At 47.3% G+C, this 27,351-nt stretch overlaps 1 long non-coding RNA gene across 1 annotated transcript; it reads right to left on the bottom strand.

The window, feature by feature from the left end:
* Positions 1-16,244: 16,244 nt before the first annotated feature.
* Positions 16,245-21,212, bottom strand: LOC132086219 (uncharacterized). Its single transcript, XR_009420386.1, has 2 exons — positions 21,104-21,212; positions 16,245-17,281 (listed from the first exon to the last, which is right to left on the bottom strand). It is a non-coding gene; the product is annotated as an uncharacterized LOC132086219 (long non-coding RNA).
* Positions 21,213-27,351: the final 6,139 nt, after the last annotated feature.

A 27,351-nucleotide genomic window follows, 5' to 3' on the forward strand; every position in this document is an offset into this window, starting at 1 on the left:
CTAGTTCAGCAATCTGGGGCGACTCCTCCACAAACTCAACATCAGCTTCCCAATGCTGGGTCTGGGGATTTCTCCAAGTCATCACGGATTTGTGGGATGCTCCGGACACATCAGTGTACACTGTAAGCGCCTTGAGTGGCCTATGACTTCTTTTCTCAGGAGCAATGAGGTGGAATTCCTCGTTGAACAGCTTGTGTGACGAGGCCTGGACTGATACCTGTCCACTGTAGCTGTCCAGGGATACCTGGAGACTGGCATTGCTCTGGAGCAGGTCGTCGAACCTTTGTTTGGTCAACCTCTCGGGAGAGCTCTTTCCCTCCTTAGCAAGGTGGACTGGAAGATGAATACACTGAAAGTCACAACCGGCCAGCTCACACAATCTTAACCTGGCCTTCCAGATCAGCTGAGCTATTAGCTCCTGTGGCTGTGTGATGGTTTTGGATCGCTGATAGGGGAGGAAAACCCACTCTATGATTAGAAGTGGATCTTTTTGTACTTCAAACCACTGGAATATCAACCCGTGTATGTGTGGTAACTTGCCCAAAACAATGAATTCGAAAGGCAGCTCGGGCTTATAAGGATGAGCCTGCCTCTTGGCCAAAGCCTTCTGCACTGTTTGGAGGGCAGGTTTTGCCTCTGGGGTCAGTTCCCTGGGAGAGGCTAGCTCTCTCCCTTCAGTAAATTGAGAAGGGGAGATAGGTCCCTGTTGGTGCGACCCAGCCAAGGCCTGACCCACTTCAAAGACCCACACAAGGAATGGAGATCTTCTAGACTTTTGGGATCACTCTTAATTTCCAATTTCTGTGGAACAATGGTCTGTGCAGTGATTTGAAAGCCCAGGTAATTCCAAGGTGGCAGCCTCTGAACCTTGTATTCCTGCAGTTGGAATCCAGCAGAGGTTAAAACTTTAACCACTAGGTCAAGTGTGTCTTGGAGTATTATGTCATTTCTGGGCACGCACTGGGGACAGCAATGAAGCCACGTACCACCAGCAGATGGATGGACTGCATTTCACCCCTGAGGCAATACTTTCCAGTGGTAGCACTTCATTGGGCCTTTTCGATTGGTGGTAGGAACTGAGAAGGCAAACTGTGGTGCATCCTCCGGGTGTAGGGGTATATGGAAGAAACAGTCCTTGATGTCTAGGACAACCAATTGTCAATTTTGGGGGAGCATTGTTGGGGAGGGCATCCCTGGTTGGAGAGACCCCATGTCCACAGTTCTTTTGTTTATTTCTCTTAAATCATGGAGGAGCCGCACTTATCCTTCCCTGGCTTTTTTATTACAAAGACCAGGGAATTTCAGCAGCTAGATGTCTCTTCAATGTGTCCTTTAGCCAATTGTTCTTCCACAAGCTCCTCGAGCACCTCTATCTTTTCATTACTGAGTGGCCACTGTTTTATCCAGACTGGATCATTTTTCAGCCATGTTAACTTGTGGGCGGGGCGCTCTACAGTGGCCACTTCTAAAAATCCTGGGGTGTCTCAGGGATGACCAATTTGACCCCCCCACTGTGATATGGTGTCTCTACTCCACAAGGGAACTTTGTAATTAGTAACAAATGGACAGACACTGGCCAATTTTCCGTCTGGTCCCTCAATTTGCATGATGCTCTTTGATATCTTAGCCAATGTGAATCCTCCTACACCTTGGATTTTGCCAGCCACGGGTTGCAAATCCCAATGTGACGGCCACAACCTTACAGGTATGATTGTCACATCTGCCCCTGTGTCAAGCAACCCTTCCATGTGGAGATGATCTGTTCCACGCATTAGGTTGCATCCCATAATGGGTTTGTCCTCACCAACCACTTCTGCCCAGTATACACCTGGTGCCTTGTCATCTACTGAGATTTCTGCTGGAACAGGAATTGCCTGGGCGATGATTTGCCCCTTGGCCAAATAGAAGGGTGGCTGTGGAGAGCGCACCAGGAGAATGAGGTTAGGTATGTCCCCTTTGATGGTCATGGGAGCCACCTCAATCTCCATGGATGTGTGTGCAGTGTCCCCAATAACAAAGTACTCACTGTCCAATCTTGTGGGATCTTTTGTCAAGTTCTGCAAGTCCTCTGGAAGGTCCACTCCAATGACTGTCCACTGGATAGACCTGAAAGCAAAAGCTTTGGTGGTCACAAGCTTGAAACGCTTGTGAGACTACCAGATTTTATCCTGTAAATGGTTATTTTGTTTTCCTGCACCCCACTTCCCTTCCTCCCCCTTTACTGTTTTGAGGGAGGTTTTCCCCTCAGGGAAGCCTGCTGCATTTATGTCGTGGTGCGGGGCGGGTTCGAGCTGGCATCGGCGTTTTTTGGTGTGAAGGGTGTTTTTAGTTTCTGGCTTTGGGGGCAGTCCTGGGCAAAGTGTCCTGGTTTTTTGCATATGAAGCAAATGACATGTTGAAGTTGTTCTGGTGACATCTGTTGCCTTCTCACTCCTGGAGATACAGCTGCCACTGTCTCTGGGTTTGTTGGCCTTGACCACGCCTCCCGTGCAGCAAACACTTCCACTTTCCTAGCACATGCTTCCATCATCTCTGCCAGTGTAGGTGGGGGGTTGAGAGGCAGTCCCAGGAGCACCCTGCTGTAGACTTCATTGTCATTCCTCTGTGCCTTCTCTTTCACTATCTCCATTTGTGTGTTGGGGTCCTGTCGCAGACATTTTTTCACAGAAATCCTTTCTTTCAGATTTCTGCGTCTTCTGGAAGGCAGAGGCCTCAGAAGAGAATGTAAACAATTATTATCAGCTGCTGTGGAATGCAACAGGGGCACCTTGATTGGCTCATGTTCCCATGTTTATAATTGGAGGCCAATCACGGGTGCAAGCTGGGGACCGAGTCCCTGGACACAACTTTGATATAGATTCTTTCTTTCTATTCTTAGCTTAGCAGCAGCTCTGCAACTTTTCTCTTTATTCTATTTAGTATAGTTATAATGTATTATATATCATATATCAATAAATCCAGCCTTCTGAGTCAAGAAACAAGATTCCCGTCTTTCTCTCACCAGCAGCAACCCACTCAGGTCGCTGTAATAGGGTCCCGTACTTGTCTCTCAACCTGTGCATGGAGCTGGTCGACAAACTGCAAGAAACTTTCTGAGGGAGACTGTTTAATGTCAAGGAAACCACCACTAGCTTCAACAGTTGGTAGCTGGTTAAAAGCCTTATCTGCAGCCTTTGAAATCTTATCTAAAATGAATTTTGACAACATCCGAGCTTGGTCCTCAGGCTTAGCCCACTCCCCCTCACCGCACAGATGTTCATAAGTAATGGTATTATTTTCTAAATCTTTGGCACCCTGAGGGGTTTGCTTAAGTTCCTCCACGAGATCCCTGAGAGATCTCTTCCAGGAGCTTTCCCATAGATCAAACTCTGACTGGGTAAGCAGGCACTGGAAAAGATCTACAATGTCAATAGGAACAAATTCAAGGGATGTTAATGTAGCTCTCATCATGCTTCTAAAAATGTCACTATTTCTCCCAAATTCTAATTGACTTTTACATAATCCGCGCTTTGAGTGATATGAGAAGGGCTGGTAGGTTCTAGGATCAGTCCTACCACCCATGTATTGAACAGGGCCTACCAAGGGGATGACTTCTTCCTCCCGGTTTTGGACTCCAGGGTTTCCCCCTTCAGCCCCACCCCCGTGGGACCACCCCCTCCTCCAGCCCTGCTCCCATGGGAACCAGGAAGGGGACCACCCCCTCCCCCAGCCCCACTGCCTTGGGAAGCAGGTGGGGAAACAGCCTTCACCCCATCTGTGGGAACTCAGCACAGCAGTCCTGATGTGCAGAGTCACCGAGACAACCCTTGGGGGGGCTCAGAGGTCCTGGAACGTTGCCAGAAGTGTTTGGTGGTTAGACTTTGATCCTGCACAGGACGTAACAGCTGTATGAGGATGGGAGGATCACACGGGGATAAATGGTGAAGAGATAGATTAATTATAGTGTGAAACACAGGTTTTGGAATTTCGGTACAGGGGGGTTTTTAAGGGACAAGATGGAGGAATTAGGGTGTGTCCTGTCCTTCTTCTTCTTCTTCTTGTCATCCATCTTCAGTGGTGGTGGTGGCACTTTGGGATTGGTTCTTACTGAATGTGCACTTGTCAATAAGGGTGAAAGGTATTGGGGGAAAAGATAAATATCTTATACGTAGTTTTTGGTATAAAGATAAGTGACCGCCCCGAGGGCAGTCAGTGTGCTCATGGCTGGCTTGCTGTGCGGACCTCTGTCGGGCCGGGGGAAAATATTGTAGATAAGAATTAATAAACAACACTGAAGACTCCTTTCATCCCGAGCCTTTCCAGGCCATTGGAACAGCCGAGGAACGGGACACCCATCCACATGGGGACTGGGAGAGGGTACACCCCCTGCCTCTGGCCCCCCCCACTCTGGCACCTTGGTAACTGGGAGGGGGGACATTCCCTCCCCCTGCCCCATCCCCGTGGGAACAAGGCAGGGGCCCCCCCAGCCCTCGGCCTCACCCTGTTGGGACGTAGGCAAAGGGGCATGAGGAACAGGCAGGGGGGCGGGGCAACCGTGGGAACCAGGGGCGGGGTCACAGGATGACGTAATGGGGGGCAGGGACACGAAGGGAGGGGAGGAACGTCCAAGTCCAAGGGAAAGAAAGGGGTTGTGAGATTGGAAGGGGTTGGGGGAGGGGACAGGTGGGTAAAAGGGATTCTGGGGAGAAGAAGGGTAAGCGGAGGGCTGAAACACGTGGATGACGCCATTTTGGGCTCCGGCCATGCGGTCAGCAGTATCCTGAATGCCAACCATGTGGTCGTAGCCATTTTGGAAATAGGGGGAGTCAGAACGTGAATTCGGGGTAACAGGAACTAGGTTAGAGGGGTGCAGGGAAGGCGCTCTGTCAGCCTGCGCACAACTGCCAGAGCCAGGGTACTGAGAGGGAGGTGGGAGACCAGGAAAGCAGTGGCAGTGCCAGGTACCCTGAAATTACCAGGGAGCCTCGCTCATCTCTCTCAGTTCAGGGGCAGAGGGTTTGGGAGGAGGGGAAAGGAAAGCCGCAGGAGGGGAGATTTGCTCTGGCTGTCCTTTCAAATCCCTCCTTAGGACTTCTTTCCGAATCACCAGGAACACAGGAAAAAATTGAGATACTGTCCCATCTCAATGTTCCGCTTATGCTGTTAACAAGGCTCCAATTTAGTCCCAGGCAGAGATAGAATAAACATTCTGCTGGGTAGACTGAGGGAAATGAAAAGATATCCAGCAAACAAACTGTTTCAAAACTGCCTTGGAAACCGTAACATTTCAACTACTTAGGGTTTCTAAAATCAGAGTATAAATGCTTCTCTGTGTTATGAACAAAAATTCTGCCAATTTTTTTTTGTGAGAAAAAGGTTACCACTGTTGCTGCTGGGGTGCTGCTTGTGTGTTATGATAATTACGGGTCGTTGTCGTTAATAGTTGTTTTTGTATCAGCAAAAGCCTAGCTGGGGCCGAGTTAATGGCTCTTCTCTGGGACAGTGAAGGGTGGGGACCTCCCCAAACAGTGAGGAGAAGAGACTTGGGGGGGGAGATATGCAAAATAACTCCAGGACCAGCATGCTATGAGAAGCTACTGCTTCTAGCTTGTTAAAAAAGACCCCCAAACAACGAGCCAACTAAGAGTTGAGAGATTGGAGTGATGTCTGGACGTCAGGAACGGAGTGCTGAGCCGGCAGAGAGGCGGAACACCTTCGTAGTCCCTCTCACCCTGAGCACGGGAGTCGTCCCGACACTGGGAGCGGACAGAGCGAGGTGGCGAACAGCAACATCCGAAGGGGTCACCACGCCCTAAAGGCTCCCATGAGGACCGGACCCCCAGCTCTGCGCCTAGTGGACAAAGCTGCGCATGTCCTCCTCCTCCTCATCACCCTGGGAGAGACGATGGAGACTGCAGACCTGTTCGAGCTGCCCAATCCTGAGCTGATCACTTTTAATAAAGGCATTAAAAGGAGAAAAAGTCTCCTGCCCTGTTTATTTCACTCTGAGCCACAGAAAACTTAGCACCCATATTTGCTTTTTGTGGCACTTAATCTACCTTCCTTACAGCCAGCACAAACAAAAACTGAAAGCACTGAGTCCACAGCCAATCCGGGCAGCCCCCTTCTCCGGGGAAGAGACAAAACTGCTTGTGTTCAAAACGTGCTGCGCTTTTTTAAAATGGCGGAGGCCAGCTACCGCCACCCCCCACGCCACGTGGCTCACGCGCGGGTGCTCAGATCTGCCTGTGCAGGTTTCTCCCACTTGCCGGGTCCCGCCGCTGGCCAGGCTCGACTGCTCACCGCAAAAACGCAAGCCTCGGCTACTCTGCCACTGCCCGCACTGCCGCTGCGCCGGAACCCATGCACGGCGCCGAGTTTACCACGAAACCTGCTGGCACTACAAAATCGTGCCAAGCGCAATGGTGCCACCGTTCCCGGGAGCCGCGCGCTGCGGGAACTGACCGATGGAAGCATGCAACGTCCGGAGCCGTGCACAACCACTGCCAGAGTGCCGGAGCCGCTCCGCCGGCACGGACCAAGCGGGATGTGCAAACTCCCCTCGGGACCGGATTTTTCCCTGCACCAGGAACTAACCCTCACTCTCTGGGGGTCCCCCCGGGGTCCGACTAACAGTCGCGGGGAATACTCACCCCGCTTGGGGATTGTGGCTGGCTGGGACAGCTGTTAAGAAGTCCTCGTCTGGAATCAGTCCGTCAGGTGCGCGGCGGGGTCCCGACCCCACCCTCTAGCTTCCTTGCTGACAAAAACGCGACAAAGAAGTCAGAGGAAGGTGCAAGTCCCAAAAAGCTAATGTAATCCACTCGTGGAATCACCAGCTCCTTCTTGACCATCGTGGGAGACGACAACGTTGGGCGCCACCTGCAGTAATCCATGGGTCTCTGGGCTTTATATGAGTCCAAATCCAGCTAGCTCTGGACTCTGGCCCACACAGACTTGCATAGATGAAATAAAAGACAAGAAGCGCTCTTCTCCACGTGGGAACAAGTATCCTGTTTATTGGCTTGGAGCAGGACACTTCTGGTGACAGCGACCACCCAGGTAGAAAAAGAGGCCGAACAATACCTGTAGTGGGCTTTTATACCCGAGGGGATGGGGGCAGGGAAAGAGGACCGCGGACAATGGGATGCCATTGGGGAGGGGTGAGGGGAGGGGCCACCCGTAGGACAGACCGCCAGGGGATATAGAAAGGGGTGCATGGGGGAGAGACCATTTGATGAGAAAGGGGGAATAATCTACATGACATACCATACCCAGTACAAACTTCCCATCACCCAGTGCCAAACAACAACTAAATAAACTATTTAGTGCAATACAACAATCCAACTATCAGAAGTTTCTGGAGTATTCTTTTTCCTTTTCTCAAACACTTCTTCTGATGTGTCACTCCACACAATTATGTCATCATTGATGTACTGTAGATGTCAAGTGCATCACCTTGTCCCAGTGCAGTCTGAATTAGTCCATGACACATGGCAAGATATGGATATTCTCAGTTCAGTCGAAGAAAGAACAGAGATAATTTCTCCCAGGCTTAGCCTGGGAATCTTAGAGGAAAGAATTAATACAATTATTATCTCTCTGCAACTGTTGTTTATAGATATAGTTCTCTAGAGTGTGCTATTCATAGTGCACCAATAGTGTGAGATTTTTCTACTTCAAGACCAATCAAGTATCACCTCAGCGAGTCACATTATATAAAGACCTGCTACCTTCATTAAACGCTTTTAGCTTCTGATCCACCTGAAGACTGTAGTCTTTGTTTCCATCCCTGACTCAACAGTGTCAGCAGGACAGTGCTTCCAACCCTGGGGCAGTCAATTCCAGGTGTATGAACACCCCTCCACATAAAAGACTGTGGCCTGTACTCTGCTGCCAAAGGAATACAGGAGCTCCAGCATGTTCAGCACAGCAGTGCTCAGAAGCAGGGTAACTTCATTCAAGTTACGATAGTCCACTGTCAACCTCCATCCCCCATCAGACTTGCGCAAAGGCCAAATGAGTCTGTTGAAGGGTGAATGGGCCTTGCTGACCACCCTGTGGCTCTCCAGCTCATGGATAATCTTGTGGATGGGGATCACGGCATCTTGATTCATCCAATACTGCTGGCGGTGTACTGTTGAGGTGGCAATCAGTACTTGTGGTTCTTCCCCCCTCAGGAGTCCTACTGCAGAAGTGTCCTCTGACAGCCCAAAAAAGGTCTTCATCTAATGCTCTCTGTCTCCCCAGCAGCTATTCTAAAAGGCCACCTGAGTCCTTTTGGGTCTTTGAAATAGCTTCTGTGGAGGAAATCTATGCCCAGAATACACAGGGCCTCTGGACCAGTCACAATTGGGTGTTTCTTCCACTCTTTTCCAGTCAAGCTCACCACAGCTTCCAACTGGGTCAGCTGCTATGAACTCCCTGTTACCCTAGCAATAGAAATGGGTTCTGCCCCCACATGTCCTGATGGCATTAGGGTACACCGTACACCAATGTCAACCAAAGCTTTGGATTTCTGTCGTTCTGATATGCCAGTCTGTTGGATCCACACAGTCCAAAGGCCCCCATTTTCCCTGACCTCTACCTGGCTAGAGGCAGCGCCCCTCTAGTCCTAACTACCATTCCCTCCATGGCTGTACCCCCTGGAGGTTCCTTCAAGGGGATCAGACATTTCATCCTCTCTTCTGTTATACCTGGCAACTCCATCACAGGAAGCTGAGGCTACATTTAGTTTGGTGTAATTTCCTTGGTTATTGTTTTCCTCCTTGAATTCATGCACCTGTTCTGCCAGGATAGAAGTGGGTTTTCCATCCCACCTACTCATATTTTCCCCATGCTCACACATGAAGAACTAAATGTCAGCTTGTGGGGTGTACTGCCTCTCCCTAGCTAGGGGGACATTGGGTTCTTACATTGGGGCCTCTGGTTCACACTGGTGCTGTTGGAGAATTTTGCTCAGACATGGCTTGAAGGAAAAAAAGCCATGAACATATACAGCTGGTTAAAAAGTAAAAGGCAGCTGTAAGCAGCAAGTTCTCAGGCTTTTTCTTAACAACAGTAAACACCACGTCCTTGAGAAAGTGGTGAGAAAGAAAGGCATGGTGGAAAACATGGAGGCCTTGAGAATGATAAATAAGTCAATAACAGGATGAAAAAAACAAGTGTTTTTCTCAACAAGAAAACCACAGGTTTTGGCAACAAAGTAGGGGTTGGTGTGTAATCTGTGGCCAATGATGAGCTTGGGTTTTGTAATATGTATAAGCTTAATTAACACCACTATAAAAGAGTGTAAGCTAGATCAATAAATCGGAGTTCGATGCTGATCAATTAGGATGGGTCGGCTCCCTTCGCTTCCTCATGGTGCCACATGGCAACTGCCCTCCCTCATCTCCTTCCTCATCTTCTCTCTTATCTCCTCATTGATACTCTCAACCACAGCAGAGATGTGCGTGTGTATCAGGCCATGGACCATACTCCCATAAATCCTGAGTTTTCTGGCTAGGGAACCCATTGTCTCTTGGTTGTCCTTGAAATTCATTGTTGTCGTGAAGCTGGAGTATTGGGATAGCCCTAGATGTGCCAGGCTCCACAACATTTGCACCCTTGTCAGGGTCGTTATCATGTTGCTCCTCTCTTCCAAAAACTATCTCTAATACCACCATTTCTCTCATGCGTTGAATCCCTTCCTCAATGGTCTTCCAGGACATTCTATGATGGTTCCCCTGAAGTCTGTCTCTGTGAACAAACTTCTCTTAGCCTCATTAAAAGCTGCTCCCAGAGAGGATGGGACCCTGGCTCCCTCATGAGCACCCAATCAATACTCATGTCCCGGGTCAAGGACCCCAAATTCCTTGCTTTGCCACTATCCAGTTGCATGCCTGGACCTTTAATGTCCTATACACGAGTCAACCAAGTTGGAAAAGCCTCGTGCCCCCATCGCACAGTGTCTTTTTGCAGATTGCAGAGACTGTCCTGCGACAGGGATTCAGTGATGATTGCAGGCTCCAGCTCCTCCGATGGTTGTGAGGGCCCTGGTACCTCATTGCCACTAACTGGGTGTCACAGACATCTTTTGTGGAAAATCCTTTCTTTAGCATTTTTCCTTCTTCTGGGAAGCTGAGGCCCCAGAAAGAGAATGTAAACAATAGTTATCTGCTGCTGTGGAATGTAACAGGTGCACCTGTGGTTGCTCCATGTTGCTTGTGTACAATTAAGGGCCAATCAAAGACAAGCTTTCTCTGGGATAGATCAGAGAGAGCTCCGTTGCTATTCATTTCCTATTCTATTCTTAGCTTAGCAGCTTCTGAACTTCTCTCTCTATTCCTATTAGTATAGTCTTAATGTATTCTATATCATAAATTAATAAATCTAGCCTTCTGATCATGGAGTCAAGATTCTTGTCTCTCTTCACCCCCTGGGAACCCTTGCAAAGCCCGGTAACAACTGGGCATACTGATTTTGTTTTATACTTCCTCTTTGTCACAGGGGCGACTGCTGCTGGCTGTGGTTGCCCTTGTGGTTCATCTGCAGCCTGGATGGTTGTAACATCTCTTGGTTCCACTGCTGCACCATTGGACTTTCCCTCTCTGAGGCAGGGAGAGGGCTTCCAGCCAGCTGGGGAAGTGTTCCCTCAGCACTCAGCCTACCTCTTCCCATACCCCCATTCAATCCAGATGGTTTATTTCTAGAGTGGGTGTTTGGGCAGTGATAGGCTGTTGGGCAGTGTCCCTGGCCCCTGTAGCAGGCTCCTGGGCAGCATCCTTAGTCTCTGGGGTAGATGTCAGGGTGGTTACCCAAGGCAATCTCACCTTATCTCCAAATGCTAAATAGAATAGGTCTATCAGCAACATCAGCCATTATACAATATTGTTAGCATTTAGAGAAAATTTAAACCCTTCAAAAGCTGGTGGGGTAGGCCCAAAGAAATGGGTGAAGGATCGGAAGAAAACTCCTCCGTGTTGCTTCCTCTCAATGGGTACCATTGTCGCTGTTGAGTAAGAAACAACACAGACTCACCAGAAGGCTAGTTAGCACAGTGTGTCTTTACTTAGAAATTCTCTCTCTTTATAGACTGGTCTGATACAGACAGACCACATTGGTCAATTCATCAATACATTTCACCTGATTGGCTAATTAACAAAAATACCTTTCTTATAAACAATCTTTGAGAAAAATAGGAAAACAGAGAGTAGGAAAACATCACCCGCAGGTTGTTTATAATAACAAGCTATCATTGTTTTCTCTGCAACTCCCTAAAGTCTCACAACCTGACCATAAGAAAACTTATCTGGTTTTCTTGGTCTCTGACCAGGCTGTCACACCCACATACCATTATTAAGGAAACCACAAAGGCATAAACTTAGTTTGTGATAGTCATATAGCCATGTGCCCACATTCCAGAGGAAGTTAAAAATCCATTGATTCCTCACCTTATTGATGCATTGTTCAAATTGGATAACAGCCACAGTAATCTTAGTCATAGGAGGTTGACTCTCACAATTATAGATGAATATTATGTGTATGTTAAGAAAAGTTCTATAGATGTATAGTTATGTTATTTTTGTATGTTCTCCCCATAGTCCTCTTTCCCTTCCTCCTTGTATTGTAGTCACTAGTCAGGGCATATGGGGCAGGGCAGGTTTGTTACTAGGAGGTGTGGCATGGCAACACCTGACCTCCAATCAAGTAGTAAGAAAGGGATCTTCAATGGATGGCAGAGAAGGAGTTGACTGACAAGACTTTGGAAGGTGCCAAGAGCATAAATACCAGAGCATCCATTGTGTAGACAAGCATATGGCAGTTTAATTCCATGCTCCCAGCGCTGTAATTTTTCCTTATTCAGTCCTGTGTTGTATTTTTGTTAAGGTTCAATAAACTTCTGAAATTTTAAGTGAGCATCGTTTCTCACATATATATAACAAGAAAAAAAACCAACTACAACAGCAACAACAAACAAAACAGAAACCCAATAACAGCCTTCTCTCGCCCATCAAGAAATTTCCCCTTTGGTGTAGTTATGAACACAACCGGCAGAGGGCGCTGTTGGTGAAAGCAGGTTGTGCTGGTTTGACCAGGAAGAAGTGGGAATTCTGGGATGCTGTGGTCAAAACAATGGGTGCTCAGATTTTGATATTGGCACCTGATATGGCCAGTGGGGTTTGGATGCACCTCTGAGAACACACAGGGGTTAAAAGCAGATCTTCGTCCCTGGGAGTTTCTCTTGGGAATTGGAGGCAAAGAGGTCAGATCTCCCTCCCCTGTTCAGCTGCTGCTGCTGGGAGGGGGAGGGGCAGCCATGCAGTAGGCCTGGGGCTGGACAGAGATGGGGGGGGTGAGGAGCCCCTTGAGGATGGAAGGGTGGAAAAGCACCAAGAGACATCGGGCAGCCACCCCCCCCCCCCCCCAGGAGAGAAAGAGGGAGAGCCAGCGACGGAATGTAATAGTGGCCTGGCCGGGCCGAGGAGGAGAAGGGGGGAGTGCAGAGAGAAGGTGCCCGGCAGGGCAGTGTGGGAGTGCCGGAGCTCTGGGACAGGCAGAGACTGAAATTTTTAACCCTTTCCTTACATGATTGAGACCTTGCAAAAATGCTGATCCTCCTGGAGCAGAATAAGATGAGAGATAAGAGATGAGATAACAAGGACTAGGCCCGAGGGAAGTGGAGAAGACTGGCTGAGTGTGGGGAGAGATGATGGAGTGGCCTTTTGGCTGGACTTTTCTTGTGTGGCCATAGACTGAACCATTTTTATTCCTGTGACACAGAGACTGCATTTAGGGGGAGGCAGTGCCTCAGAACCAGGAGGGTTCAGTGTGGGTACCCCTCGGCCCCAGGGGGTGAAAACAATGGGGGGGACAGATGTCCCAAAGGAGAGACTGTGCCTTTTTTGGAGTGAGACAAGGCATCCTTAAAAGACAACCCTAAAAGCAGCTTTGGTCCATGCACAGTGGTGAGAGCACTGGGCATGGAAGGAAGATGTCACGATGGCAAAGGATTTTCCAGGCGGTGCTGAGTGACATGGAAACACACAAGGTTTCAATGGTGTTTCCAGGGGAAGCCTATGGTGCAAGAAGGACTCCTCTCCTCTTCATGAACTGAAGATTGAGTATTCTAAAGGGTGGTGCCGGACTGAGAGTTGGTGATTTGGGGGAATGTATTGCATTGGGAAATTTGGTGGGGGGGAGGAGGAAGGTGCTTTTGAAAGGTTTTCATTTTTTTTTCGCTTATAGCTTTTTCCCTCTTCTTTTCTGGTAGTTTAGTTAATAAAGTTTTCTTTATTTCTAAGCTGGAGCCTGCTTTGCTTATTCCTGGTCACATCTCACAGCAGACACCAGGGAGAGGGTATTCTCATGGGGGCACTGGCATTGTGCCAGGCCTAAACCATGACACAAGTAGATCCAATCGAGCAGCAGTCGATGTCAATAGCCAGTAGAAACGGTGAAAAGAGGGCAGACTGGGGCAGCAAGCTGTTATAAAAAAAAAAATCTGCCAATTTTTTTTTTTGTGAGAAAAAGGTTACAAAAAACTAGTCAGACCAGTGTTGCTGCTAAAGTGCTTCCTGTTTTTTATGATAATTACAGGTCGTTGTAGTTAATTGTTCTTTTTTGTATCAGTAAAGGCCCTGGCTAAGGCTAAGTTGATGGCTCTTCTCCCGAGACAGTGAAGGGAGGGGACCTCCCCAGACAGTGAGGAGAAAGGGAAAAGACGTAGGAGGGGGGCATGCAAAATAACCTCAGGACCAGCATGCCATGAGAAGCTACTACTCCAAACTTGCTGAAAAGACCCCTAAAACAACAAGCCAATATAGAGTTGAGAAATTGGAGTGATGTCTGGACGTGAGGAACAGAGTGCTGCGCCGGCAGAGATTCTGAAAACCTTCGTGGCCCCTCACCCTGAGCAAGATAATCCTCTCAAACCGGGACCCAGAGAGAGTGAGGGGGTAAGAATTCAACACCTCGGTCATGCCCAAAAAGCTCCCACGAGGACTGGACCCCCAGCTCTGCCCCTAGTGCACAAAGCTGCGCATATCCTCCTCCTCTGAGTCACCCTGGGAGAGATGACGGAGATTGCAGCCCCATTGAGCTTCCCAATCTTGAGCTGATCACTTTTAATAAAGGCATTAAAAGGAGAAAAAGTCTCCTGCCCTGTTTATTTCAGCTGGGGTGATCGTCCGGGATAGCCACGCCGGAAGAAGACACCAGGACTGGCCATCTTGGATCTTCAGGACAGCTGGCTATCAGGACCAGAGAGATGGGCTTGGGACCAGTGATGCTGAGGGGCACTGGAGCACGGGACTGGTGAGAAATCCGGTGGCAGGAGTGGGAGACGAGCGAGTGTGTGTGTGAGTGAGATGAAGGCCGGCAGCCCGGACCCTCTGAGACAGAGTAAAAATCTATTCTGAATTAGGTGAATTGTCTAAGAGAGGTGAAAAGTCTGTGAGGCCAAAGCTGAAAGAAAAGTCAGATGCCAGAGACAGCAAGACGACAGAGAAAGAAAAACAGAAATGACCACAAGGTCAATTTGCCCCCGACCTAAGAATTCCTTTGATAAAAGAGAACTGGCAATAAATGTCACGCGAAATGAATATGTATGAACCTATTGTGAAACTGTATGCATATGCATTTAGAAGAGAGATAAAAAGAGACCTGAAGTCTTCAGAGGTACGCATGCCTTTTGGGGAGGCTTGCGTCTGGCGCGCATCGTAATAAAAGCATACCGGGCTTTACAACTTCTATAAAGTTGTGAAGTTTCTTCTTTTCTCTGCAAAATATCTCGACCTGGGTGTGGACCCCTCAGTACCGCATTTCTGGACTCCTGCAAGAAAGCTGGCCGGGAACAGGGGGAAGTGCGTGGAATCAGCGTGATTCGTCTCCTAAGGGGGAAAGAGGGGCCCCCCCTCCGGGTGTGCAGAGGAAATGGTGTATGAGTGGCACGCACCCCCAAAAGTCCTGACAGAGGGAAGTCAGGCAGAATGCAAGTCCCGAGGAGGGTTCGGTAAGCTCACAAGCCCTGCAGGCAAATTAAGTCCTGACAAAGGGTTAAGGCACAAATCCCAGCAAAGGAAGCTAGGGTTTATTTTTAAGTCCGGATATGGTGAGGCCTAACATTTGGTAGGTTAGGCAAACTAGAAATCAGGCAGCTGTTTTTCCTGACAGAAAGGAGTCAGGCATGAACCAGCTTCTTATGCCGGGGTTTCATGTTTTCAAGTCCTGATAGATATAAGACCTGACGTTAGTAAAGTTAGGCAATCAAGAGATCAAGCAGTTGTTTCAGTGTAAAGTCCTGAGCATCAGGCAAATAAATTTTTCTTGAGATTACCTGTCAGTAGAGGCACCTTTGGGATTTTTTCTGGTGAGACCTGAAAAATGGGAGGGTGTCATAGTAAAAAGACAGGCAAGAGACTGAGGAATATACCTCCCAGTAGCCCCTTAGGAGAACTGTTAGAGAAATGGGATTCTATAGAGGCCACAGAGGGATTAGATAAGGTGAAGATGATCCACCATTTTGTAGAAGTCTGGCAAGAATTAGAGGTGCAAGGAGAATGGCCTTGGTGTGGGACAAGGGACAAGTGGATGTGCCAACAACTGAGTCATTATCTGACAGCTCGAGGAGATACTGATCCTGAGCAATTATTGTATGTAGCTTGCTGGTTAAAGAGTGCTATTGGGGATGAAGGTGTGCAAATTTCCAAGGTACCGAAGAAGAAAGAGGGGAATGAAGGAGGGGATGCTGAAATCAGTAGAAGATGGGACCTCCTGGATTATTTGCCTCCTTCTGCCCCTCCATCTTATAATCCTCTTCCTCGGACACCTCAAATGGCAGGTCCGGTTCTTCCCCCGGTTGCCATCTCATTACGGCCTCCTCAAATTCCTCCTTATACCTCTTTGGCTTCCCCTATGATAGACCCAGTATCTCCCCCAGTAACCACTCCCTCACCACCCCCTTCGGCTCCTCCAGTTCCTTCTGCACCAGCACAAGTGCCTACTCCACCTGCTGCATTCTCCACCCCTTCTCCAGCTCCACTTAATATGTACTCAAGCTCTTCTCCCCTCCTATTGCTGTCCCTTTACCTCCTTCTAGTTGGGACACAAATGCCTCCTTATGCGGTAAACAGTTATCACCAAATACACCTGCTGATCTGCAGAAAGTTCAGGGTAACCCAGTGTCACGGTTTGACACTGGCACAATGCCAGTGCCCCCATGAGAATACCCTCTCCCTGGTGTCTGCTGTGAGATGTGACCAGGAATAAGCAAAGCAGGCTCCAGCTTAGAAATAAAGAAAACTTTATTAACTAAACTACCAGAAAAGGAAAAAAAAACAAACAAGGAAAATGAAAACCTTTCAAAAGCACTTTCCTCCTCCCCCCCCACTAAATTTCCCAATGCAATACATTCCCCCAAATCACCAACTCTCAGTCCGGCACCACCCTTTAGAATACTCAATCTTCAGTTCATGAAGAGGAGAGGAGTCCTTCTTGTACCATAGGCTTCCCCTGGAAACACCATTGAAATCTTGTGTGTTTCCATGCCACTCAGCACCACACGGAAAATCCTTTGCCATCGTGACATCTTCCTTCCATGCCCAGTGCTCTCACCACTGTGCATGGACCAGAGCTGCTTTTAGGGTTGTCTTTTAAGGATGCCTTGTCTCACTCCAAAAAAGGCACAGTCTCTCCTTTGGGACATCTGTCCCCCCCATTGTTTTCACCCCCTGGGGCCGAGGGGTACCCACACTGAACCCTCCTGGTTCTGAGGCACTGCCTCCCCCTAAATGCAGTCTCTGTGTCACAGGAATAAAAATGGTTCAGTCTATGGCCACACAAGAAAAGTCCAGCCAAAAGGCCACTCCATCATCTCTCCCCACACTCAAGAGTCTTCTGCACTTCCCTCATGGTCCATCCCTCCTTATCTCATCTCTTATCTCTCTTCTCATTCAGCTCCAGGAGCAAAGGTCTGACTGCCGGGGGGGGAATGTCCTGACTGACCGTACAGCCCGATTTCTTCCGCACGCATATCCCTAACTCTCCACAGGGCTTCAAGGTTTGATCAACGGTGGGGCAGATGCGACAGTTGTCTCTCTCTCTGTGTGGCCTCCTACGTGGCCTTTGGCTCCCATAGGGTGAGCCATCGAAGGGGTGGGGGGTGCAGCGCGTATCGGAACAATGCATAAAAGAGGATCCTAAGTAAAGCTGTGCGATGCTGTGCAAACCAGGCTTCTGGTGGGTCTGTGCTGTTTCTTACTCAACAGCGACACTCAGGCTGCAGTTAAACCAGACGTGTAGCCTAAGCCAATAGCAGTAACCCCTGTCCAAGAAAAAAATACAAGACCAAATCAGTTAACCCGGTCGATGATGAAGGGGAGGCAGAACCCTCGCAGGCACCAGAGGACTCAGAGCTGGAAATAATCACAGAATCCTTATCCTTAGATTGTCTCTACCATCTGTGGAAATACCCCACTGGATGAACAGACGAGTCCATACTGAGCTGGTTCATCTGAGTCTGGGACACCACAGGTGACAGTACAATTTTGAATGGTACTGAAGGATGGCACTTGGGATCCTTGTCGCATGATGTGGGTATTGATCGGGGGATTGCAAGGAAGCTAGAACCTCTTGGCCTCTGGACGTGACTTAACAAATGTGAAGGAGAAATACCTTTGCCAAGAAGACCTCTAGCTGAAGTAAGGCCCTTGGAAAACCATGGAGCAAGGAATCCAACACTTGAGAGAACTGGCTGTGCTAGAGATCATTTCCTCAAAGAAAACCAACCCACTATAAGTCCAGACCTTGTAAAATATAAAACACTGATGTGGTTGAAACTTGCTCAATTTGGGCCACAAGTGTACTCTCACTTCCTAGCAACGCTGCAATGGGATGAGGAGAATGAGCCAGTGGGTGCTATGAAAAGAAGGCTCCAGACATATGAAAATACTGTCCACATTCCGGCAGGAGTCCAAGTCTTGGCCGTGGAAACAGACCTGACTGAGCATATGGAGAAATTGGAAGAGAGCATTAAGAGAGCCATCAGAAACTCAGAAAGGAGATTAGCAAGGACATTTTCCATGCCTTGCCACTTCAGACCAGGGTCTCTGCTATTCGGTGAGTTGTGGAAGCTACTGAGGGACAAGATGGATCAAATCAGGTTGCAGAGCTGAAAGCTGTCCAACTGTGTTTGGACATCACTGAGCAAGAGAAGTGGCCACCACTATCACTGACTCATGAATGGTAGCAAACAGTCTCTGGGGGTGGCTGGAATGGTGGAAAAACACCAATTGGCAGTGCAGGGGAAAACCCATCTGGGCTGCTGAAGCATGGCAAGATATCACTGCCCAGGTAGAGAAGCTGACAGTGGAAGTCCATCATGTGCCAAAGAGTCTGGCTAATGAGGAGCATTGCAACAACAAGCAGGTGGATCGGGTTGCCAAGAATAAAGTGTCACAGGTAGATCTGGACTGGCAGCACAAGGGAGAATTATTTCTAGTTCAGTGGGCCATGATGCCTCAGGTCATCAGAGAAGAGATGCAACATACTAATGGGCTGAGGGGTGGACCTAACCACAGACACTATATGCCAAGTAATCCATGATTGTGAAACATGTGCTGTGATCAATCAGGCCAAGTGGGTAAAGCCACAGCAGTATGGGAGGCAGTGGTCTAAATATAAGTATGGGGAGGTCTGGCATATCGATAACATCATACTGCTACAAATCTGCCAAGGCAAGCATTACATGCTAACAGTTGTAGAAGGCACCACTGGAAGCTGGAGATGTACCCTGTTCCTCATGTCACTGCCTGGAACATAATTTTGGGCCTTGAAAAACAAGTCCTGTGGTGACGTGGCACCCCTGAAGGTATTGAGTTGGATAATAGGATTCATTTCAAAAATAGCTTTATAAACACCAGGGCTAGAGTGGCAAAGCAATGGATGTTCAGGAATGGCCAGGATAGGTGGGACTGGGTAGGAAAAGCAAGGCAAGGCAAGACAGGAGAGGAGAAAGACAAAGGAAAGCAAGGCAAAGGAAAAAAAAACGGTAAGCAGGTCAAGGCAGGGAATGGGGATGCAAGGCAATGCAAGGTAAAAAAAGGGGTAGGAGAGGAGACAAGTAAAGTTTTGGCATTGCAAGGTATTGTGAGTTAACTATATGATGCTTTTATCCCCAATTGTCTTGTTCTGTTTATGCTGAATAATAAGTTTTGCACCTTTAAGACTTGTTCCAGAAAGTGAAAGGAAGAGAAAAGAAGCACCCAGTTTGTTTTCAGACACTGAACTCACTCCTCCACATCTCTGCTCCTGGACTGTGTTGTCTGCAGATGAACAAACGAGACTGAGCTCTCCTTTGTTTTAGTTAGTTTTAGCTAGCTAAGGCAAAGAAGTCCCCTGAACTGTGGGGTTTCTTTTCCCTTTTCTTTAGACCTGTTCAAACCTGCTCTTAACTGAAAATCACCCAGAAGAACCCTAGAAGCTTACACCTGTGACCCACTGGGCCGGGCCTAGGCTGCAGCATTTCCAGCACCAGAAAAACTAATAAAAGACTGAGTGAACCGAGCTGCAACCCAAGGAAGGGACTTTCTGAGTTTGTAATCTCTTTTAGAGCAGCAAGGGGTTTTATTGTTTAATATTGTTTAGGTTTTATTGTTTAATAAACAGGGTTTTTTCCACTTTTCTCCAAAGAAGTATTTTTCTCCCAGACCGGTTGGGGGGAGAGGCCAATTAAATCTGCTTTCCTAGAAGAGCCCCTGTAGCAGGCCCAGAGCCTGCAAGATTTCCCTCGCGTGCAGAAGCCTAAGATAGGAAATGTCAAGTCATAGTGACTGGACTCAAAGCCCCTCTCTTCCGCCTTTGGACCCTTGCTTATTTCTCTGTAAGACTATAGGTCACTTTCCTTTAACCCTTGATATTGGACAATTTCTGAAACCCCTGTACCCTATAAAAATAGCTGCTTTTGCCCAGCTCGGGCAGAAGAGCTGTCACTGGGAACCTTCGCAGAAGAATCAATAAAGACGCTCCTGTGGAACCCCACACAGACTTCTCCTCTCTTTCCCTGTGTCTGCCTGCCTAGGCACCTAGCAAGCTTAAGAGTTGAAATCACAATGAGTTGATAATCACTAAAGAGCTGATATCACATAAGCTTGCTAAGGTGGCCTGTGGCTATGAACTGCTTGGGAGCTCGGATAGTCAGTTCCGAACAGGACTGCACTATCCAGACCTGTGCAGCCTGCTGGGGACACCCTGAACCCCAGCAAAAGGCTGCAATACTTGGTGCACCAAAAAGAATACAACCCCGGAGCAGCATTTCTTCTTGAGATCATTACTGCCTTCGGATCGCAAAGACCCCCGAAGAAAAGCCCTCGGTATAGCAGGACTCTTCTGCAGGGGGTGTCATTCGACCCTCACAGCTGACATCTGAGCGAGTGTTCGAGGAGACTGACACAGGCAAGACCACCTGCAGCAGACCTTTGACCCACACCCGGCTGAAAAAGTGTAAGTTTTAAAACAGTCTTTATTGTGGGCAATTTCCCTTGGGTCCCTTTTTTGTTTTTTTCTCCTTTTTTTCCCTCCTTTTGTCTGCTGGCAGGGAACGGGAAAAAATGGGATCAAAACTTAGTATATTGAAACCATCCCAGAATGAGAGAGATTTGTACTTACTAATCCTAGAAATCCTATCTTCTAAAAACTTTTCTTTTTCTAAAGGTCATCTTTCAAAAATAACCTGAAAAAAATTAGAAAATTGATACTTTCTCACTTTCCAGATACTAACACACACCATTACTAAAGACTTCTTTTGGGACAGAGATGGGACCACGATGTACATCCTCCAAGCTAACCAAGATTTTTCTGGGAGTCGGTTTATTCCTATGTTTACATTATAACTAAAGCTGTAGAGAAAGCCAATAGAGATAGCTCACATTCCCTGCAGCCTCCCCAACCAGGGACAGACAACCTCCTTTCAAATACTAGTCACGCTGATAACAATCTTCCCCTGTCAATCCTGAAATTCAGCCCTCCGGGTCCCCTCGGTCCTAGTGCCGCCTTTGTCGCTTTTCCACCCTCTGCCACAAACCTCCCGCCGCACCCCCCCACCCCCTCCACACCCGCGGAGTTCGTTCGGTCCGCCTGTCCTCCTCACCTCCCCGGATGCGGCAAACACGAATTCCGCGGCATCCTGTGTGTTATCTGCGAGTGCAACTGTGGCTGTTTCCTCTGGGTCCGCTCCCCTCACCCTTCCTGCTGCTTCCCCTACCCCCGCAGCGGCTCCTCCTGCGCCCGCAGCAGCTGCCCCCGCTGCGGCTCCCTCCACCCCCGCTGCGGCTCCCTCCACCCCTGCTACGGCTACCCCCACCCCTCCTCCCGCTCCCCCCCACCCCCGCTGCGGTCCATCCCACCCTTGCCGCCAGTCCCTCAATCCCAGCCCCCACCCCTGCTGCCGCCCCACCCACCCCTGCGTGTATCCCCACCCTCATCTCTTCCTGCCTGTCTGCCATAGCAGGAGGTCCCCCTGCATGCCTGCACTCTGCAGCCAGAGCACAGCACGCTCTACCCACAGCAGCCCATGCCGATCCCACCGCCCCCCATCCCCCGCTTCTCCTTTGCCCCCACGCCCAGCCCTTCCAGCCTCCCACCCACCCTCAATGCCACCCGAACGGAACCTCCGAGACTCCCCACGGTACCACCCCACTTCCCCAACCCTGTGCATGTTGTGCCACTCATGGTGCTGCCATTCCAGCTCCACTGCTGCCTCCCTCTGGCCAAGCTCTGCCATGTGTCTCCTCACAGCCCCCAAAACCCCTGAAAAATCTTGCTTCAACATGCTGTAAAAAGCATAGGGCACTGCCTGCTCGCTCTCACTTCTCCTCTGAGGACAGCAGTGACACTGACTCTGATTCTGATACAGAGGACATTGATCCATGGGCTCTAATTAAGATAGAAGCGACTAAGGGGGGAGATTGGCAGATGGCAAAAAAATTAATGCTTTCCCAGTAGATTATAAAAAGGGAAAGAGAGGTGGGACCACTAATAGAAAGACGTGGGGATCTAACTCAAATAAGGAACTCATACAACTAAGAAATATAGCCAAAGAACATGGTAGAAGTTCACATATTTTTAGAAATTTCCCAGAAGCTATGCTCTCAGCACATGTTTTAGTACCCCATGATATTAAAAATATTTCCCACTGCCTCCTTTCCCCAGCAGAATATATATTATGGGAAAGGCATTGGAAAAAGACAATTAGAAACATTATCAGACACATATTCTACAATGCTGATAAGCCAGATTTTACAGTCAAACAGCTGGCTGGGGAAGGGGATTTACAGAAACCCTCTGACAAAGCTGACACCTTACCCAAGGAAGCATTACAAGATGTGGCACTTGCAGCAAAACCCTCTTTACTTCTTACCCCAGATGATTCTATCCCTATCCAACACTTTTCCAATATTAAACAAGGAGTAGATGAAAGCTTTATCAAATTTGTGGACAGAATTAAAGATGCTCTGGAAAAACAGAGAGCACAGAGGCAAGAAAAGAACTGTTGTGCAAGCTTGACATGAATAACTCAAACGAGCAATGCAAAACTATTCTGAGGTTTCTACCCTTGGATAAAGAACCTACCATAGAACAAATGCTGAAAAGCTGTACATGTGACTTGTCCACCGAAAATACAGTGGCCCAAGCATTTCCTAAGGCTATTGCTGAAGTAGTTTCTGGTGCATATGCAGTAACGGCTTCTAAAGACCAGGCACGCTGCTTTCACTGCAGAGATTTTGGACATTATATAAATGACTGTCCAGACAGGTCACCTACCAGAAACCCCCGTGACACCTACCAAAGACCCCAGAAGCAGCAGCGCTACCAGCAGCGTTCGGGAAATGACTTTGCGGAGCACGGTGTAGCCCCGCGCTATGACAACAAATCAAAAGCCGTCCAGATACAGCCACGCACCATCCCAGGAAGTTCTTAACCTCAAGAAGAGGATCCAACACGCGGCATGATACAGATGGGAACCCGCTGCCAGCTGGTAACTGCTCTGTCCATTGACTTGAATAATGAGAATGTTTATCGTGTTCCCACAGGAAACATGGGCCAAAAGGTGGTCCTTCTGACATCTTAATTATAGGTGACACTCTCCATAGCCCAAAGGAAATCATTGTTGTTCCAGAAGTACAAACAGTGCACTTGGGACAAGAGATTTTTGTCCAGGTGTACTGCACGGACTTACCATTTTTCCTTTCAAAGGGAACTCCAATAGCACAAGCCTTTCTACTCCCAAAGAATCGCAGGGAACAGATTCCTATCAACCCCACAGCAATGTGGGCATGAGTTGTGGGACCAAGCAAGGCTACCACCGAGTGCGGTCTTGCCTGCAGAGGAGAGAAGATCCACCTAGCGGGGATGCTGGACACTTTGGGGCAGGGACATTCTATCCCAATGGGGGGCTTCTGAGACAGAATAAAAATTCTCCAGAGTAGAAATCCATTTTGATTTAAGTAAAATGAACATCTTTGAGTCTCTAGTGAAGAAAACATAGCTATGTAGCCTGACTGCAAGACCTAGACTCAGGGATACTGATTCAATGAAAGACAGAGATAAGGGGGAGGGAGACAGAAAGTGATAAAGAGAGACAGACTGCTGTGAAAGCAGGTCAACCTGACCTAAGAATTCTTTCTGATAAAGAAGAACTAGAGGCAAATGTCATGCAAATGTTGCCTCAGAGCAGTAGCAGCAGTCGTGCTGAGTATTCAAGAAGCATGCAAGTTTACTCTAGGATAAAAAATGACTGTGCTAGTGTCCCACACAGTGTCCGCAGTACTGGAAGTAAAGGGTGGCCACTGGCTTTCACCATAGAGGTTTCTGAAATACCAGGCCATGATGGTAAAGCAAGATGATGTAGAAATAGTAGTGACTAATATTGTCAACCCAGCTTCCTTTCTCAGTGGAAATCAAGGAGAAGCAGTACACCACGATTGCCTGGAGACTATTGAAGCTACCTACTCCAGCTGCCCAGACTTAAAAAAACACTCCTTTAGACAATGCAGAGACCTGTTTCACTGACGAGAGTAGCTACATTGCCAATATAAAGCGACATGCTAAGTATGCAGTGACCACATGCAGAGAGGTAAAAGAATCTGGACCCTTACCAACAAGTACCTCTGCACAGAAAGCTAAGATAATTGCCCTGACCCGTGCCTTGGAAATGGCAAAAAGAAAGAGAATAAACATCTCTACAGACTCGAGGTATCCATTCTGAGTTGTGAATGCACATAGAGCCATCTAGAAAGAGAAGAGACTGCTGACCTCACAGAGAAAGAACATCAAACATGCACAAGAGATAATCCAGCTGCTGGAAGCAGTTCAGCTGCCTGAAAAGGTAGCAATTATGCATATTAAGGCACACCAAAGAGTGAGCTCACAATTGGAAGAAAGAAACGAGCTGGCGGATAGAGAGGCAAAAGAAGCAGCGAAAGATGAGCTAACTGCTGAAGGAGCCCTAATTCCAGATAAACAAATTTCCCTCAAAACTAAACCAGAATATAATAAAAGAGATAGAAAATTAATTGGAGATCAAAGAGAGGCGTATAACCAAGAAGGGTGGGCTACCATTGAAAAGAAGCTAGTAATCCCTTCCCATATATTGTAGTCATTAGTAAAAGAAGAACACCAAAAAGCACACTGAAGAATAGGTGCCCTATATACCTACTTGATTAAAAGAATCCTTACTTAGAATTTATATGCCACTATTACTCAAGTTACCTGACAGTGTGATCTTTGCCTCCAGACTACCCCTAAAAATACCCTCAAGCCGAAATTCAGTCAGATTGGGAGAGACCATGAGCCTAGACAGCAGTAGCAAATAGACTTTTAAGAACTCCCAAGGAAAGGGGGGGTATCCATATGTACTGGCATTGACAGATACATTTTCAAAGTAGCCAGAAGCATTCCCCACCAGAACCGTCAAAGCTCTAGAAGTAACCAGAGTATTATTACAAGAAATAATACCACGCTTCGGAGTTCCAGGCACAATATCCTCGGATAGAGGATCACATTTCATTTCCAAAATAGTGCAACAGATTAGTAGCCACCTAGGCATTGATTAAGAACTTCACACTCCATACCACCCCCAATCAAGTGGCCAGGTAGAGAAAATTAATCATTTGATTAAGCAGCAGATTATAAGACTGAAGCAAGAAGTTATTCTACCCTTGCTCCAAGCTCTTCCACTGGCACTATTGCAAATTCAAACTAAACCTCGAGCTAAACACAAGTTGAGTCCTTTTGAAATACTCTATAGAAGACCATATAGAATACAAAAGGGAATGTCCACCCCCATTGGGGAGGTAACACTGGCCACCTACATGGTGGCTTCAAGCAAACAGCTCAGAGAAATTGAGAAACACGTAGCTAGAACTCAGAGCAGAGAGTTAGATAAGCCAGTACATAACATACAGCCTAAAGATTATGTATATGTTAAGTCTCTTACAGAAAAGACTTAAAAACCACAGTAAGAAAGACTGTTCCAAGTGCTTCTCACCACCTTCACTGCAATCAAAACCAAAGAGCAAAATGCCTAGATCCATCACTCTCGAGTGAAGAAGGCCCCAAAAGCCCCTAAAAGAGTGACACCAAGAGACAATGAACTGAGATTAAAACTTACTCGAGCAAAATGAGTATATGTCTGTCAAAAGTAGTTCATACTTTCACTTACAAAATTGTTTTGTATGTAATTATAACTGAAGTTTTAGAACTAGAAAGTACCTCTATCCAAAAAGATGCTGAATAGCCTTAGTCCCAAGCTTTTAATCAGTATTCTAGATCCATGAGAGAACTTTCTGAGATAAAAGATTTAAACCTATCCACTGTAGTAATCCAGCAGAATCAAGTATATGAAGAACAAGAATAGCAAGAACAAGAACTGTGGACTCTTCAAGAGATCAGAAGATATTACCGCAACCTGTGTGGGTCGCAGCTGGTGAGAGAGAGATGGTGAATCTTGTATCTTGATCAGAAGGCTTGATTTATTAATATATGATATAATACCTTATAGTTATACTAAAAAGAATATAGAGAGAGGTTTGCAGAGCAGCTAGCTAAGCTGAGATAGAAAAGAATCCATAACAAAGTTGTGTCCAGGGACTCAGTCCCCTATCTTGCACTGATGATTGGCCCTTAATTATAAACATAGAAAATCAGCCAATCAAGGTGAATCCTATTGCATTCCACAGCAGCTGATAATAATTGTTTACCTTCTCTTCGGGGGCCTCTGGCCTCCCGAAGACGCAGAAATCTGAAAGAAAGGATTTCTGTGGAGAAATATCTGCGACAAGAAGAGTAGAAATCAAAGTAGAGTGCCAGGTAGTCAATGAGACAACCTATGAGAGACCAGATGCAATTAGTGTCTCAACCTCTCGTAGTGTATACAAGCACCAGGAAGTTTGTGATAGCCTAAGTGAATCAGACTGTTGTTGTAATTTCACCTTGATACAGCCTGTAGAAGTGACTCGCCTTTAAGCTTGTGATGCTATTGGGCTCTCATTTAAATTTAAAATAGACAGTGCACTTTTTACAATATCAAGACCTTATACAACCCACACTAGTACACAAATAGTTCAGAGCCAACCCAAACTTGAACCTGAAGTGTATGAAATAGGCCCCTACGTAGTGAGAAATGTAGGTGAACAAAAACTGTTGTTCAATCCAGAATAGTCTCTCAAACGTGTTGAGTTGCTAATGCAAATTAACATCTCAAAAATCCAACCAGCTTGCTTCTCTTTCCTAAGAACATCCTTTGAAGGCTAGGCAACATAGTTACAAAAACAAGTATACCTCAATAGCAGAATAAGAAAAAATCTAACTGAAATATTGAAGACAAAATTAAAAGTTTTAAATAGAATTGATTCAGAAATACTAATAAATAAACTGGCCACTGCAGCAAGTGGCCTAAAAAAAATTGAAGCAGCCTTTACAGTAATCTCTATTAGCATTAAGAACTAGTGAGTAGCAGATTTCAAAAGTACTGCCAAAGTGGGAAAAGGCCAGGGATCAAGACCACAAGTTAATAGTAGAAGCACTTAGTACAGTTCAAGATAACGTGTCTTTAGCTTTCAGTTGTATACAAGCACAGTTATAGATGCAAGCAACAGCAGCTCTGATCATACGGGAAGGGAGCGAAAGTAATTTTCCAGCGTAAATTCGGAAAATTGTCTGAGATAATGTGATTGATTTTGAAAGAAAGTTTCAATCCTGGTGGACTATGGTAAATTTCACCTATAATCCTGCTTCCAATGTAGCCACTGCCTTTGTGCTTACCATACGTAATGCCACTGTTTACGTTATCCACGCCATCATTGAACTAAGATTAAACCATGAAAAAACAGTACTCTT

This window comes from Ammospiza nelsoni, chromosome W, assembly GCF_027579445.1.
Source record: "Ammospiza nelsoni isolate bAmmNel1 chromosome W, bAmmNel1.pri, whole genome shotgun sequence".
Classification (NCBI taxonomy): Eukaryota; Metazoa; Chordata; class Aves; order Passeriformes; family Passerellidae; genus Ammospiza; species Ammospiza nelsoni.